Here is an 11,822-nt window from a genome sequence, read left to right on the forward strand (position 1 = left end):
ATTGATCAATTTATTTCCTAGCAAAACTAAAACAGTATTTTAACGTACTAACATAGTATTTTCTTGCTCATTTGTTATAGGCATCACTGTGTTGTTGCGCACCTTTTAGAGCGCAGCTCTTTGGCGTCCGTTCCTGGGTTTCGCGTCGGCGTCGTCGTCGGCCTCGTAACCAGCTCCGCCCCCCTTTCATCCCCCCAGCGCTAGCAGCGACCGACTGATACCGCTGGATGCCGCTGACGCCGCTAGAGAGTCAAGATAACGTGACTGCATAGAACACCGTCGCCGCCATGCAGAAAGAGGAGGAAAGGGTCCCCCCCCCCCTGTTCTTGTGTGGCGGATAGGGTGCTCTTCAGTTGCCGACGCGCCGGTTATTCGTTGTCCCTGAAACCAACTCCGCAGCTGGGGTTGACTCACTATCGGCGTCAGCGGCATCAGTCAGTCGCTGCTATCTCTTCCCTCCTCCCTTTATCGTGTTGTCCGCTTGCTGCGCGCGCTTCTGCCCCCATCGTTTGCCGCTGGGTGTACACGCCGCCCCCCTCCCCCCTCTTGCTGCGAGTCTCCGGTTGTCAAAGCGCCGGCTCGAACTTAATTCCTTTCTTCGCTCCTCCTCCAATGCAACCCCTGTGCGGTGGCAATCAGAGAGCCAGATCGGTGGTGGCGGATCTGTATATGTGCACCGCCCGAGCCGAAATTGCCGCTGCCGTTCGCCCTGTGCGGTGGCAATCAGAGAGCCAGATCGGTGGCGGCTTGACATAAAGACAAACAGCAATTTCCTAACACTTATGCGGGAGAACATCCCGTTCCTCTCGCTCGTAACGCGTCCCACGGCTGTGACAACCTCGCGAGGCACTTGTATAGATCTCGTCTTTGAGAATCAAGCATTGGTGTACCAAGTCGAACATATATCAGTCTATTTCTCCGACCACAAAGCTTCCTTCATGACTGTCAAGAACTGTTAGTGGAGTCTTTGTTAAAGGAATACGTGTGAAAAATAAAAAAAAAATTCTGTGATAGCGCATACATGTGTTGCTCGATTTCTTTGCCTCAATCTATCGAAAAGGGGAAACAGCTTATTTGCTGCGCTCAAATTTCGCATTAGGAAGTAACGTAATCGTCGGCAAATTTTTTATTTTATTTTATTTATTTAGATTTATTTATTTCTTTTTTACTCCTATTTTACTTTTTTTTCTCACCACATTTTTATGTTCCTTGCGCAAACGGTTTTGTTCTAGGTTAGCGCAGAGTCACTTGTACTGCATAAATTTTTTTTCTGCTTGTGCTTTTCATTGTGCCATGCAGTATCTGATGGTATGTGTACGTTTTTATCATGTATTTTTCCTTGTATAAAGTGACCAAGTAACGTTGATATTGTGTAACACCCATTTTAAATCTATATGTATCTCAGTGTTTAGGACGTGTCGTTGTATTGCTCTTACTGGTATCTTTTTGTTTATTTTCCGGTTTTTCCGCTTGTGTTCTTTTATGTAGCATGCATTATCTGTTTAAATGCTTATACGGTATCTATCACTAATTCATTGTAACACCCCTATGTAATGTCCGCATGGGCCTTTAGGGTACTTGAATAAAAGACTGAAGATTGGGCTATTTTTTAATACATTAGGATTTGCTAAGGATCGAAAAATAAAGGGAATGAACAGAGAACGGGAATGTACCCAGACAAGTGAAATCCACGAAGCAGCGCAAAACGAGAGAAAAAGAAAACGCGCGTTTTATTTTTTTGCCTGTGATTGTTGCGATGCTTGACCATTCGACACACATCAAGTACATGATAATGTTCGCGGACACAGCTAAATAACAACTGCAAAATAACTGTTGAAGTTGCACGTATTAGCCTGCCGCGGTGAACTTGTTTGTGGGGTGCATTTACATTGCATTTTATACTCGTTTCCCGTTTATATACTATAGCTGATGCCATGAATGTGGCCTGCTTTGTACAAGTGGCGATTTCTCTCAATAGCAGACTCACGAAAATGCGTTTTTTCGGTTCGTCAGGCCTTGAGAACCACAGTACAATATTACTGGATGCCAGTGGGCGCGTTCGCCCAGTCTTCTTCACGTGCAGTGCTCTTCTTACTGTGGCCGTTCGGGGCGCTGTTCACCAGCACGCTGCTGCCGCCTTACAAAGACCGCTCGATGTCTAAAGCACCGTATGAAACTGTCTGTACTAACAGGAGCAAACCCTATGATCAGAACATCAATTTTTATTCAGTTGCTAATTATTACACAGTGCGTACACATTGTCGTCTTTATTCACGTTAGAAGGTTTGATAGACAATGAACGGACAACAAACGACACGTTCCCTAATAATCATGGCAGAGTCCTCCGCTATATAAGGTTCTTTTTAGTTGCAACGTTTAATTTTTCGTATTCCTTTCTGACAGCCTCTTGAGACAATATATAGAGACAGCAACCAACCCAACTTTCCGTTACTGCCTTCTACTTTTGGAGGTAGGGGGGAAGCGTGTCATTGCAAAGACGCAGCTCCTGAAGCGCCATGCTTTTCATGTGCCACAAGTTCTTCACCTCTCCGTGTGTGTTTTTTACCCTATTCTCCCAACGATCTCTTGAGGTTCGGGCGTGCGCCCAATTCTTTTCTGATGGCGCGCCCCAGAATTTACAATTCAATTTGGCTCGACATTTTTCGCCGTCATCCGATAACCTCGCCGGCCTCTTTCTCCCATGCACACTACGCTACGTCTCTGCCTTTCCTCGGCTTTTCATTATTACGCTGTAACTGTATTCGCCATTGAATAAAGGAAAATATGTGGTCTTCTCTTGTAACGGGAGCATGTCTGTGTACAGAGGGCAATGACACGCATAATGTTTATTAGTGCGGACTCCCTCCTCAGTTTGGATGTAATCCTCTGTGACATATATATAACACATCGATTGAATAGGTGTCCCACTAAAGAAGTGAAAGTGCCTTCACGCTAATGAAGCTAATGCTATACTAATGCTATACACTAATGGCAATATGAGGAGCAGCGTTGTTTTCATCTTCACCCGTTATCCTAGAGTCTAAATGTATTATGACATTCTTTTTCACCTGCCCATACATTGAAAGTGTATTCTAAGGAATTAGAAAGTATGCGTGTAAATGGTAACTCCTCTAGCAAAGGGCCGAAAACACGCTTGTCAGTGCATTGCTTTGTGGCGTTCTGAATCCTGTTTAGGCGGCTCGACACGATACAAATAACCATAAAAAAGAAAAAGAAATCAGTGTCATTCCACTCTGTAAAGGTGGATGACCGGCGAAGCTGTGTATGTGGGCCCCTAATGACTAACTCTGCATTGCCGTGTTTCAAATGCCGTGCGCACATGAATGGAATGCGACGCTCGACTAGTCTCTCCTCCACGATGTTGAACCTCGAAAAATGATAAGGCGCCGGGGCTTATACATAGCCATGTATGATTGCGAAACGCGACATGGCGCCTGTTATTAACGAATCCCGGCATGTAGGAGACACACGCACCTCACCGCACTCCGAGGGCACACACTGCTTCACCGTAGTCTAGCGATCGAGCATTGGTCGACGTCCCGCAGTGCAGTAATGGTTGTGAGGTCACTCGAAAACCACAAGGGGTCACACACAATACAGGCTGCACAAGATTGGTTTCCCAGAAACTCCCTCTGAAAGCTGGCCGTTGCTCCGGTGAAACGTTCGAAGTTTGCGGGATCGGGGCCGCCTACATGGTTGGCATTTCTTTGAGCTTATAGCGGTCCTGGAGGACAGCACGCTTACGGGACCGGCACTATACAGGAGACCGGAAAGAAAGGAAAGGAAATACGCATGTGCCTGGAACGCCGACAAAGACAGGGTGGCGTGAACGTAGACATGGCCGACGCAGATCAAAGTGTTGCACGCGCTTTTATCAGCTTAATATACGATACGGGTTATATTTGGACCTAAGATATTAAACTTATTTTTGCAAGTTGGCTGAGCGCTTAAAGCCTGCTTCACTTCTGGCGCGGATCGGCCAGGTATTGCACTATCTTGGGGACCGGCCCACGTATGAGGAGAAGTTGTCGATCTACACGACCTGATAATCGCACGCCATTTTTTCCAGAACCTAATCACATCTTCGCTGTAGAAACAGCGTAATGGGGCAGTGTAAACGCTACGCCAGTTGACCTTTAGTTCTTAGGCGCCATTCACACCAATGACTGGCAGGTCGAGGAACGAACCACGAGTGGCAACCAGGGAGCAGCTCACGACTACCGATGCATTCACACCGGTGAGTGCAACTTGACCGTTTGATGAGTGGTGGCATTCACTTCCGGTCGCGCCCGCTATCGCCAAACAACACTGCCAGCGTGTTTCCATGTCCTGCATCGGCTATTCATTTAGTAGCTTTGCTACTCTGCTTGTTGTGCTGACAAATTGAGCAGCTAGCGACTGATCCGAAGTGGGTTCTTTTCGTACAAAGCAAGCATTTGTGACTGTCGCCATGCGACCAGTTTCGTCGCGGTGCCTTTTGTCAGTCGCTGGTGCGGACACCGCCTTAGCATGAAGTGATGAACTTTAGTCCGTGAAATTTCACGCGCAGTTCACTCTCCCTGAATTACTCTGTATTCTAACATGGTTATTCTATAGCCTATGCTTGTTTATGAGCTAACTCACAGTTACGATGAAGCGCTTATGTGTAATATGCAGAAAAGCGCGGGAAAGTTTGGAGACCACGAGTGTGGCGAAAATACATTTTTACGCTGCTTATCTGTGTAGCCTTAAATGAAGTGACACAAAGCACATTTGTCGCTTCGAGTGATGCCGTGCAAGCTGCGCTTTCACGCTCCACAGCGACAACAGGAAAACCTTTGAATGTTTTTGTTGTTGCCATAGTTTTCATAATATTGTTCGTCACGGTGTAGGTGTTGATTGGAAACAACGAGCGAGATCGCTAACCTTACTACCGTCATTGTTTCTTGAAAGTGGACGGTCATCGCACTGTCTGCATTTTCACGTCGTCCCGAAAGAGAACGACGCAAGGCCAGCATCATACAAGCAACAATTGTAACTAATTTATTAGAACCTTGGTTAATGGGTACAAAAATGGAAAGCACTGGCAAAATATTCCATCTATAGTAATAAAGGAAGGACAAAAAATGACATGCATGAACTGTCTACATCATCAGTTTCCAGGACTCCTAAATACCTTGCTTTGTTGGTTTTGGTTGGTCATACATTGGCATGGTTCAAAGCGTCCCGCACTTTATCATGTCGTGGGCGTTTATTCAAAACGCACATGGAACATTCTGATGGAGCTGCCGTTGTAACTTTATCGGTTTCGTCTCAAACACAATGCAAGGTAGCAAGCACTCAGAGCAGTGTTCCGTTGTCACAAGATAAAGACAGGCGCTTGTATTTCAGTGAGTTCTCAAGTGTGCGTCACATTCTTGTTTATAAATAAATGTGTCCATGCACATATCTTTCTTATTTCTTCCATTGACGTAAAACTTCCTGCTGTTTGCTCTACTTCAAAAGGACCTTCGGCGGCAAGAGTGCGTCACCGGCTGAAGATTTCAAAACTTTGAAGCCTTTTACATGCATCCGCGCTCCGCCGACAAACGTAAACTTTGAATCTCTTGTTCCAAGCTATATGGTTTGCGCAAAAAGGACGTACTTCCTGCCTGGACAGTGAAAAAGTCACGGAATGTTCTAAAATCAGAACGCCAGAGTCTTGCAATACGCAGAGTCCAAAGCCACGTGCGTCTTGTAAGCTCTCATACAAACTTATTCACGTCTTCATTCATTCCTCTTTGTATGCGAATAGATTGTAGCGCACATTGAAAATAGAAAGACAACCATGTTTAAATATACTATAATTTTTACCTATAGGGTTTCATATTGCTTAACACTGTGGTGAGGAAAGCACTGTTCGTGCGTGGAACAACACATGGTGCACCTTTACCCTGGATAGATGCTGGTTATATTTATTATCAATCTTTTATTAAGCTCTCCTCATTTCTTGGGCAAAACCTTTGTTACTCATGTGATGCGACGTTATGTATACAGTGGCCACAACATTTCATCCTGCTTGAACTGTGTTCGTATTTATAGAGACTTTTGTTCTCGGTTCTCTTTGTAACCATTGGAAACTTCTCTTTGTCCACATGCTGTTCTTTTCAGAAACGTTGTTACAACAAGATATGAAAGGACTCCCGAAAGCCAGCACACATATTCATTGTTGTCCGCACGGCGGTCTCCGCATTGGTATTGACGTCATACGTGAGTATATAACTCACGTATGACGTTTGCGTTGCATATAAGCATATGTAACAATGAACGTCTACTAACAGCTGCCTCTTGTACAGTGGAACTACTTGCAGGATAATAGATGTTCACAAAAATGAGGAGACGTAATGAAGCTTTTCTTAAACAGCAGAAGCTTTTATTATGCAGACCGGGGGTTTCTGTGAATGTTCCAATAACAATGCCAACGTCACGCTCTTGCTTTCCGCAAGAAATCTCAGTATAGATCTATAGCATAGTTTTAGGTAGAAAACACAACGAATGCTGACATCATTAGAAGCTCATTTTTTTTTTGTGAATGGGCATTCGAAGTGAATAAAGCGTAAGAAGTCAGTATAGTCACTGCTGGAAACGTACGTACGTATATGTGAAGTACGGCATCGGTCTGTAAAGAACTTGAAAATATGTAATGTTCAGTTGTACATCGTACAGGAGCTAATTAAAAGCCAGTAAAAATGACGACGACATGAGAAATTACGACGCACAGTCTGAAAACGAGTGAAATGTTATGTATACTCAATTATCAGCGCGAAAACAATGGAAGACAAAAGGGTTAGAAGAGCTGAGTGCGAGCGCTGTCTAGCAGCGAAAATATATTGAACAAGATGCATGAAAAAGAAAAGACGAATAAGCCAACTATTAGCGTGCGCAGGAAATATGAGTCACGTGGAAATAGTTACTGAGCAAGAGCGTTTCACAATCTAGCAAAACGACAGATAGCTCAGACGCACAATCATCGCGCAACCTTTCCATATGGACGGCTTCAGCATGTTCCCGAACCCTTCTGTCATTGTGCCTGATGATGTTGTCCCCTTAATGAAGACCGGTTTGCACCCATAAGATCTGTGATGCCTGAAATGTGAGAGGAAGGAGTTCCTTTAAAGTAGTCTTATGCTGACGCAGGCGCTCATTGACGCAGTTGCCCCTCTGCCCAATGCAGGCTTTTATGAAAGGGAGAGAAATTAGATAAAGTATGCCTATGGCACAATAACACAAGGCTTTGGATTTGCGATGATTCACAGTGCAACTAACAAGAGTTGCTCTACCTGCCTTCCTCTCAATCGCAGCACAAGCGTTACCTACTTTACGGTTGGCCAAAGAAACAATAACCGGGTGAAACCTTTAGCTATCTTCCTCAAGCGATGGGCATGACAAAACGGCATGACAGCAAGCCTACTCCTCCTCATGATTTCCAAGTCGTCAATATTTAACAGGATGAGATTTACAGTTCTTGATGAGTCTCTCGGCGCTCGTCCTGTGTTACTCTAACTCTGTGTCTGCCGTTGTTTTCTCGCTGCTTAATAAGTATCCATCCTTTCCAACTCGCCCACCTTTGCACCTATTTCAAGTATTATAGCGCACATTTAAAGTAACGTTATAGTTTCATTCAGAAACAAACCTCTAGTCAGATATTTCACCTAAACATAAACATAAAATAAAGTCTCATACTATGTGGCCAGCAGTGTTCTTTCCAGCTTTCATTTCTGCAGAAATCAGCGAAGTGGGCGACATTTTATGAGAGGGAACATTTCTGCTTGACCCGAAAGTACATAGCACGATGCCACAATGAATTCCCGTACTGGTTTTTGACGAAGAGAGCATTCCAGATGAAGGAAAACTCTTTCAGGTCTATTTTGCATTTGCGTGTGATTTGTATCACTTAAGCGCTGTCAGTATTACAACGAGAAACACATCCACGGCACTCATAGTTTAATGAGTCGCCAATTAAACATTGCGGCACGTCGACGTCGTCGTATACATCTATACCCTCGCGTTCAACACAGCAGGCCACTCTCCCTGTGTGAACATGCTAGCTTGACGTACACTACCCCGCCAATGTGTTCGGTATGGGATTTTTGCTGTTCGACACAATGCAGCCAGCGTTTGTGAACACGATCCCCTAATGCCAATATTTTTTTTTCGTTTCTGTAACATGCCAGAGTCCTACAGAAAGAATGACCACTTTGTATTTCGCGGTAGAATAATACTTGCAGATATTCTCTACCATGTGTTCAATGTGGGTCGTTAAGCCACTATGCGAGGCACCCCAACATTCACCACGCTAAGGCGGGTAAGATTTAGACATTGGCAGGATCTCACTAGATTTTAGAACTCCGCTGTGAAAAATATGGCTCTCGAAAAGTGGCAGCTTTCTTTTCACAGATGTTGATTTCCATAAATTCCCATAGCGCGAAGTTGACTCGAGTTTAGCAAAAGAAAAGTATAATAAATAGTACCTTTCACAAGCGTGATTGGCCAGCGAGGAATTCAAATTCAACTTCTACGTTTACATTTGCTTTTGTTGCTTCTGTAACTAAACTTTTATGATAAATTGTGTTTCGGATCCTGTACCAGGCTGCTTCTGGCCTCTGGTGGCACTTCTTTTTATTCATCTGTAGAATTTCTGCCTGTTCGTCTATATTTAAAATACATTCCCTTGGCGATCCGTTTAAAGTGTGAGAGTTGGGAAAGGAGGCGTTGCCTGTAGCATACAGATTTGTAGAAAACAGCAAAGTGTGAATCAAGCCATCCACAAAACACATTCGGCGGTGTCCGCGGCTTCCAAACGAAAGATGCTTCTAACAGCGGAGGCCAGCTTTCAGTATTCGTGTTGAGCTTCAACAGTGTTGCGTTGGGGGCTGAGCTCAGGTGCGTGCAAATTGTTCTATATATAAGGAATGCTATGTATCTTCTACCAAACCAAGATTCTTTTATTTTCCGTCGAGGTAGTCACAGCTACTCAGCCATTCTGAATCGCCTTTAGAGAAGGCTCAGCAGAAGGCTCGAAGCCAGGGATATTTCGCAGAAGGTGCGGGCAGATTCGTCATTTTTATGCTGGTTTCAGACATGGGAGCTTTGGCAGGCAGCGCACTTCGGATTCCTCCCGTACTAGCACAAGCGCGGCAAAGGTACACAGGGAGGTGAAGAATGGAAGTGGCTAACAATTACAGATCGAGGAAAGCCTAAGGCTCAAGCCAATTTTGAAAAAAAAAACGAAACTCATCTTAGTTAACGTGTGGTGCGGTTTGAGTGCGAATATGGCACTCTAAAATATTTCCAATCCCCTCTGATAGCACAAGCTGCTTTGACAGCGAAGGCAGGATACAAAATAAAAATAAAATTGTGGGAAAATGGGAAAAACACACGAGGAACGCCAATAAATTCCCGACCGTACTTTGCACTGAGCCGGTGACGTGATACTCCAAAACAGAAATATTCTGGTTATCCTGCCTATGGTAAGCTGTTTTGACAATTTGGCCTTTGATATAAAAGGTTTAAAATTATGGGGTTTTACGTGTCAAAACCACTTTCTGATTATGAGGCACGCCATAGTGGAGGACTGGAAATTTCGACCACCTGGGGTTCATTAACGTGCACCTAAATCTAAGTACACGGGTGTTTTCGCATTTCGCCCCCATCGAAATGAGGCCGCCGTGGCCGGGATTAAATCCCGCGACCTTGCTCTCAGCAGCCTAACACCATAGCCACTGAACAACCACGGCGGGTGATATAAAAGGTTCGATACAGCAAAAATAAAACATCCACACACCTCAAAGTTAGAGCCGCATGCCTTAGACCAATTGAGTCATCGTAGGAGTCAACCACTGGTGTTGGCCACAGAGCAACACAAACAAAACTGCCGACTCGCCTGATGAGGCGTGATCACTGATATGATAGAGTGTACAGATTAAGGCTTGCGTGGAGGCTAGTTGGAATAGCATTATAGTTACATGTTATTTTAATGAAATAAGGCAGTTATTAAAAGTGGCTTCCCGGTCATGTTTCCTAATGTGTACATAGTAACCTATTAAAGCGTTGTATCCCAATAAGAAAAGTAAAGCAGTCAAGGTAATTGGCATGCCGCACAGAGAATATAGGAGGGAACTCTGAATAGATCAATCTCCGTGGCTTAACACATAAAGTGTGTTTTGGCATCTCGAAGATCACATTTTTCAAAGCCACACAACAGTTACTCGGATCACGTCACTACACAATGACTATCTGCCCGGGCGGACAGCTCTTGAAAGAAAAAAACAACAAAGTAAATGATTCACCTAACTGATCACATTAATTAACTCCTTAGTTACAGACCTTACACCTGTTTGTTTTCAAAACTTGAAGGGAATCAGCAATGCAGTCTAGTTGAGCATTTCAACATCTAAAGACGCTCATGTAACCCGAAATAATTGTCAAACTATTTGTTTAACCTACGTGTTTACGCACGCAGCACTACGACGCGCAGCTCGCGGTACAACCCTTTTGTGACGTAGCAGGGTGGTGAAAATGAACCTGGGCCATACGTCGCGATAAAGCGGTCCATATTGCCCCTGCTGCTTGGAGTGAATATATATGCATCCTATCAGAAGTGGAGCGTAGCGCCAATCGGAATAAGATCGCGGAAAGAGGGAAGAGCGACGGCAGCTTCACTTTACGCCAGCTTGCTTCCTCACAGGAGGGTTACGCCATGAGCAGTGCTTCGCAGTATTGCGTGCGTAATACGGTAAGTTTCACGATCAATTTGAGGCCAATAAATTCCGTTTACATGACCGTTTTGAGATGTCTGAACACGGAACTAGACTTTCTTGACGACTACCTTCATTAGCGCGAGCTCTTGCGCCAGTTGGAGCATGATGAACTTGAAAAAGGGATACCAGCCAAAGACAAAGGGTACGCGCGCACAAGGAAAAGACGTTATAAACGGACAGTTGAAAGGCCATCTTCCTTCCGTGGCTAACGCCTTTTCCAAGACTCCCTTCACCTTCACAGTATAAAGATGAGCCTTAGCTTTCGTAACTAAGAAATTAATAACGAAATTAGTTTAGTAAGTGAATGAATTACTTTGTTTCTTCTTACAGAATATGTCCGTCTGAGCAGATAGTCAATGTGTTGTGGCCTGATTAGAGTAATATTTATGGGTTGTGTGTAAAAAAGGTGTTAGATATAAAAAAATCCTATATATAGTGCTTCCTGCCTCAATGACAGGCCACAAGCAGCGTCATTTTCTTGCAACCAATGGAAATACACTGACAAGCGTGCGTTTTCGAAGTACCCAGTTAACATCGCTTTTCTGTCGTTCACTTCAGTGCCATTGACTTCGACTGCTTTTCAAGCAGCATTTCTGTAGGACAGCGTACATAGTCTTGTTGTTCTGCCTCTGAGTATTCGTTCATTGGAGAGCTCATAGGGCCACGCATTGCTCCCGTGTTTAGGACTTCTTCCCTGCACGTCAATAACTGCATCAATCGTGCTCGCCAAAGGTCACCCCATCCAAACATACGTTGCTGGGGTTGTCTGAGGACGTATATCCTTCATCTTTCCCGCGTCCCTGATCATCACTTGGCGTGCTGGGCCTCACAGAGACCTCGTACGGCGTTTTTTTTGGCGTTATCATGACTCATACGGATTGCCTTCCATCAGGACACATACCAGCAGCAAGACTTTCATTCCCCTTGTGGTGTATCCAACGGCCTAAGGTGCGCCAAGTATTCTGGGTGTAAAGAAGTGCGCTAATTACCCAAATAGGTGTAAATCAATGAGCCTTACTGGGG

The 11,822-nt window shown here is 44.5% G+C and overlaps 1 pseudogene; it reads left to right on the forward strand.

Moving 5' to 3' along the window:
• The first annotated feature begins 3,856 nt into the window (after nt 1-3,856).
• LOC142576842 (U2 spliceosomal RNA) lies at nt 3,857-4,038 on the forward strand (annotated as a pseudogene).
• Nucleotides 4,039-11,822: the final 7,784 nt, after the last annotated feature.

The sequence above is a fragment of the Dermacentor variabilis genome, chromosome 3 (genome assembly GCF_050947875.1).
Source record: "Dermacentor variabilis isolate Ectoservices chromosome 3, ASM5094787v1, whole genome shotgun sequence".
Taxonomy (NCBI): Eukaryota; Metazoa; Arthropoda; class Arachnida; order Ixodida; family Ixodidae; genus Dermacentor; species Dermacentor variabilis.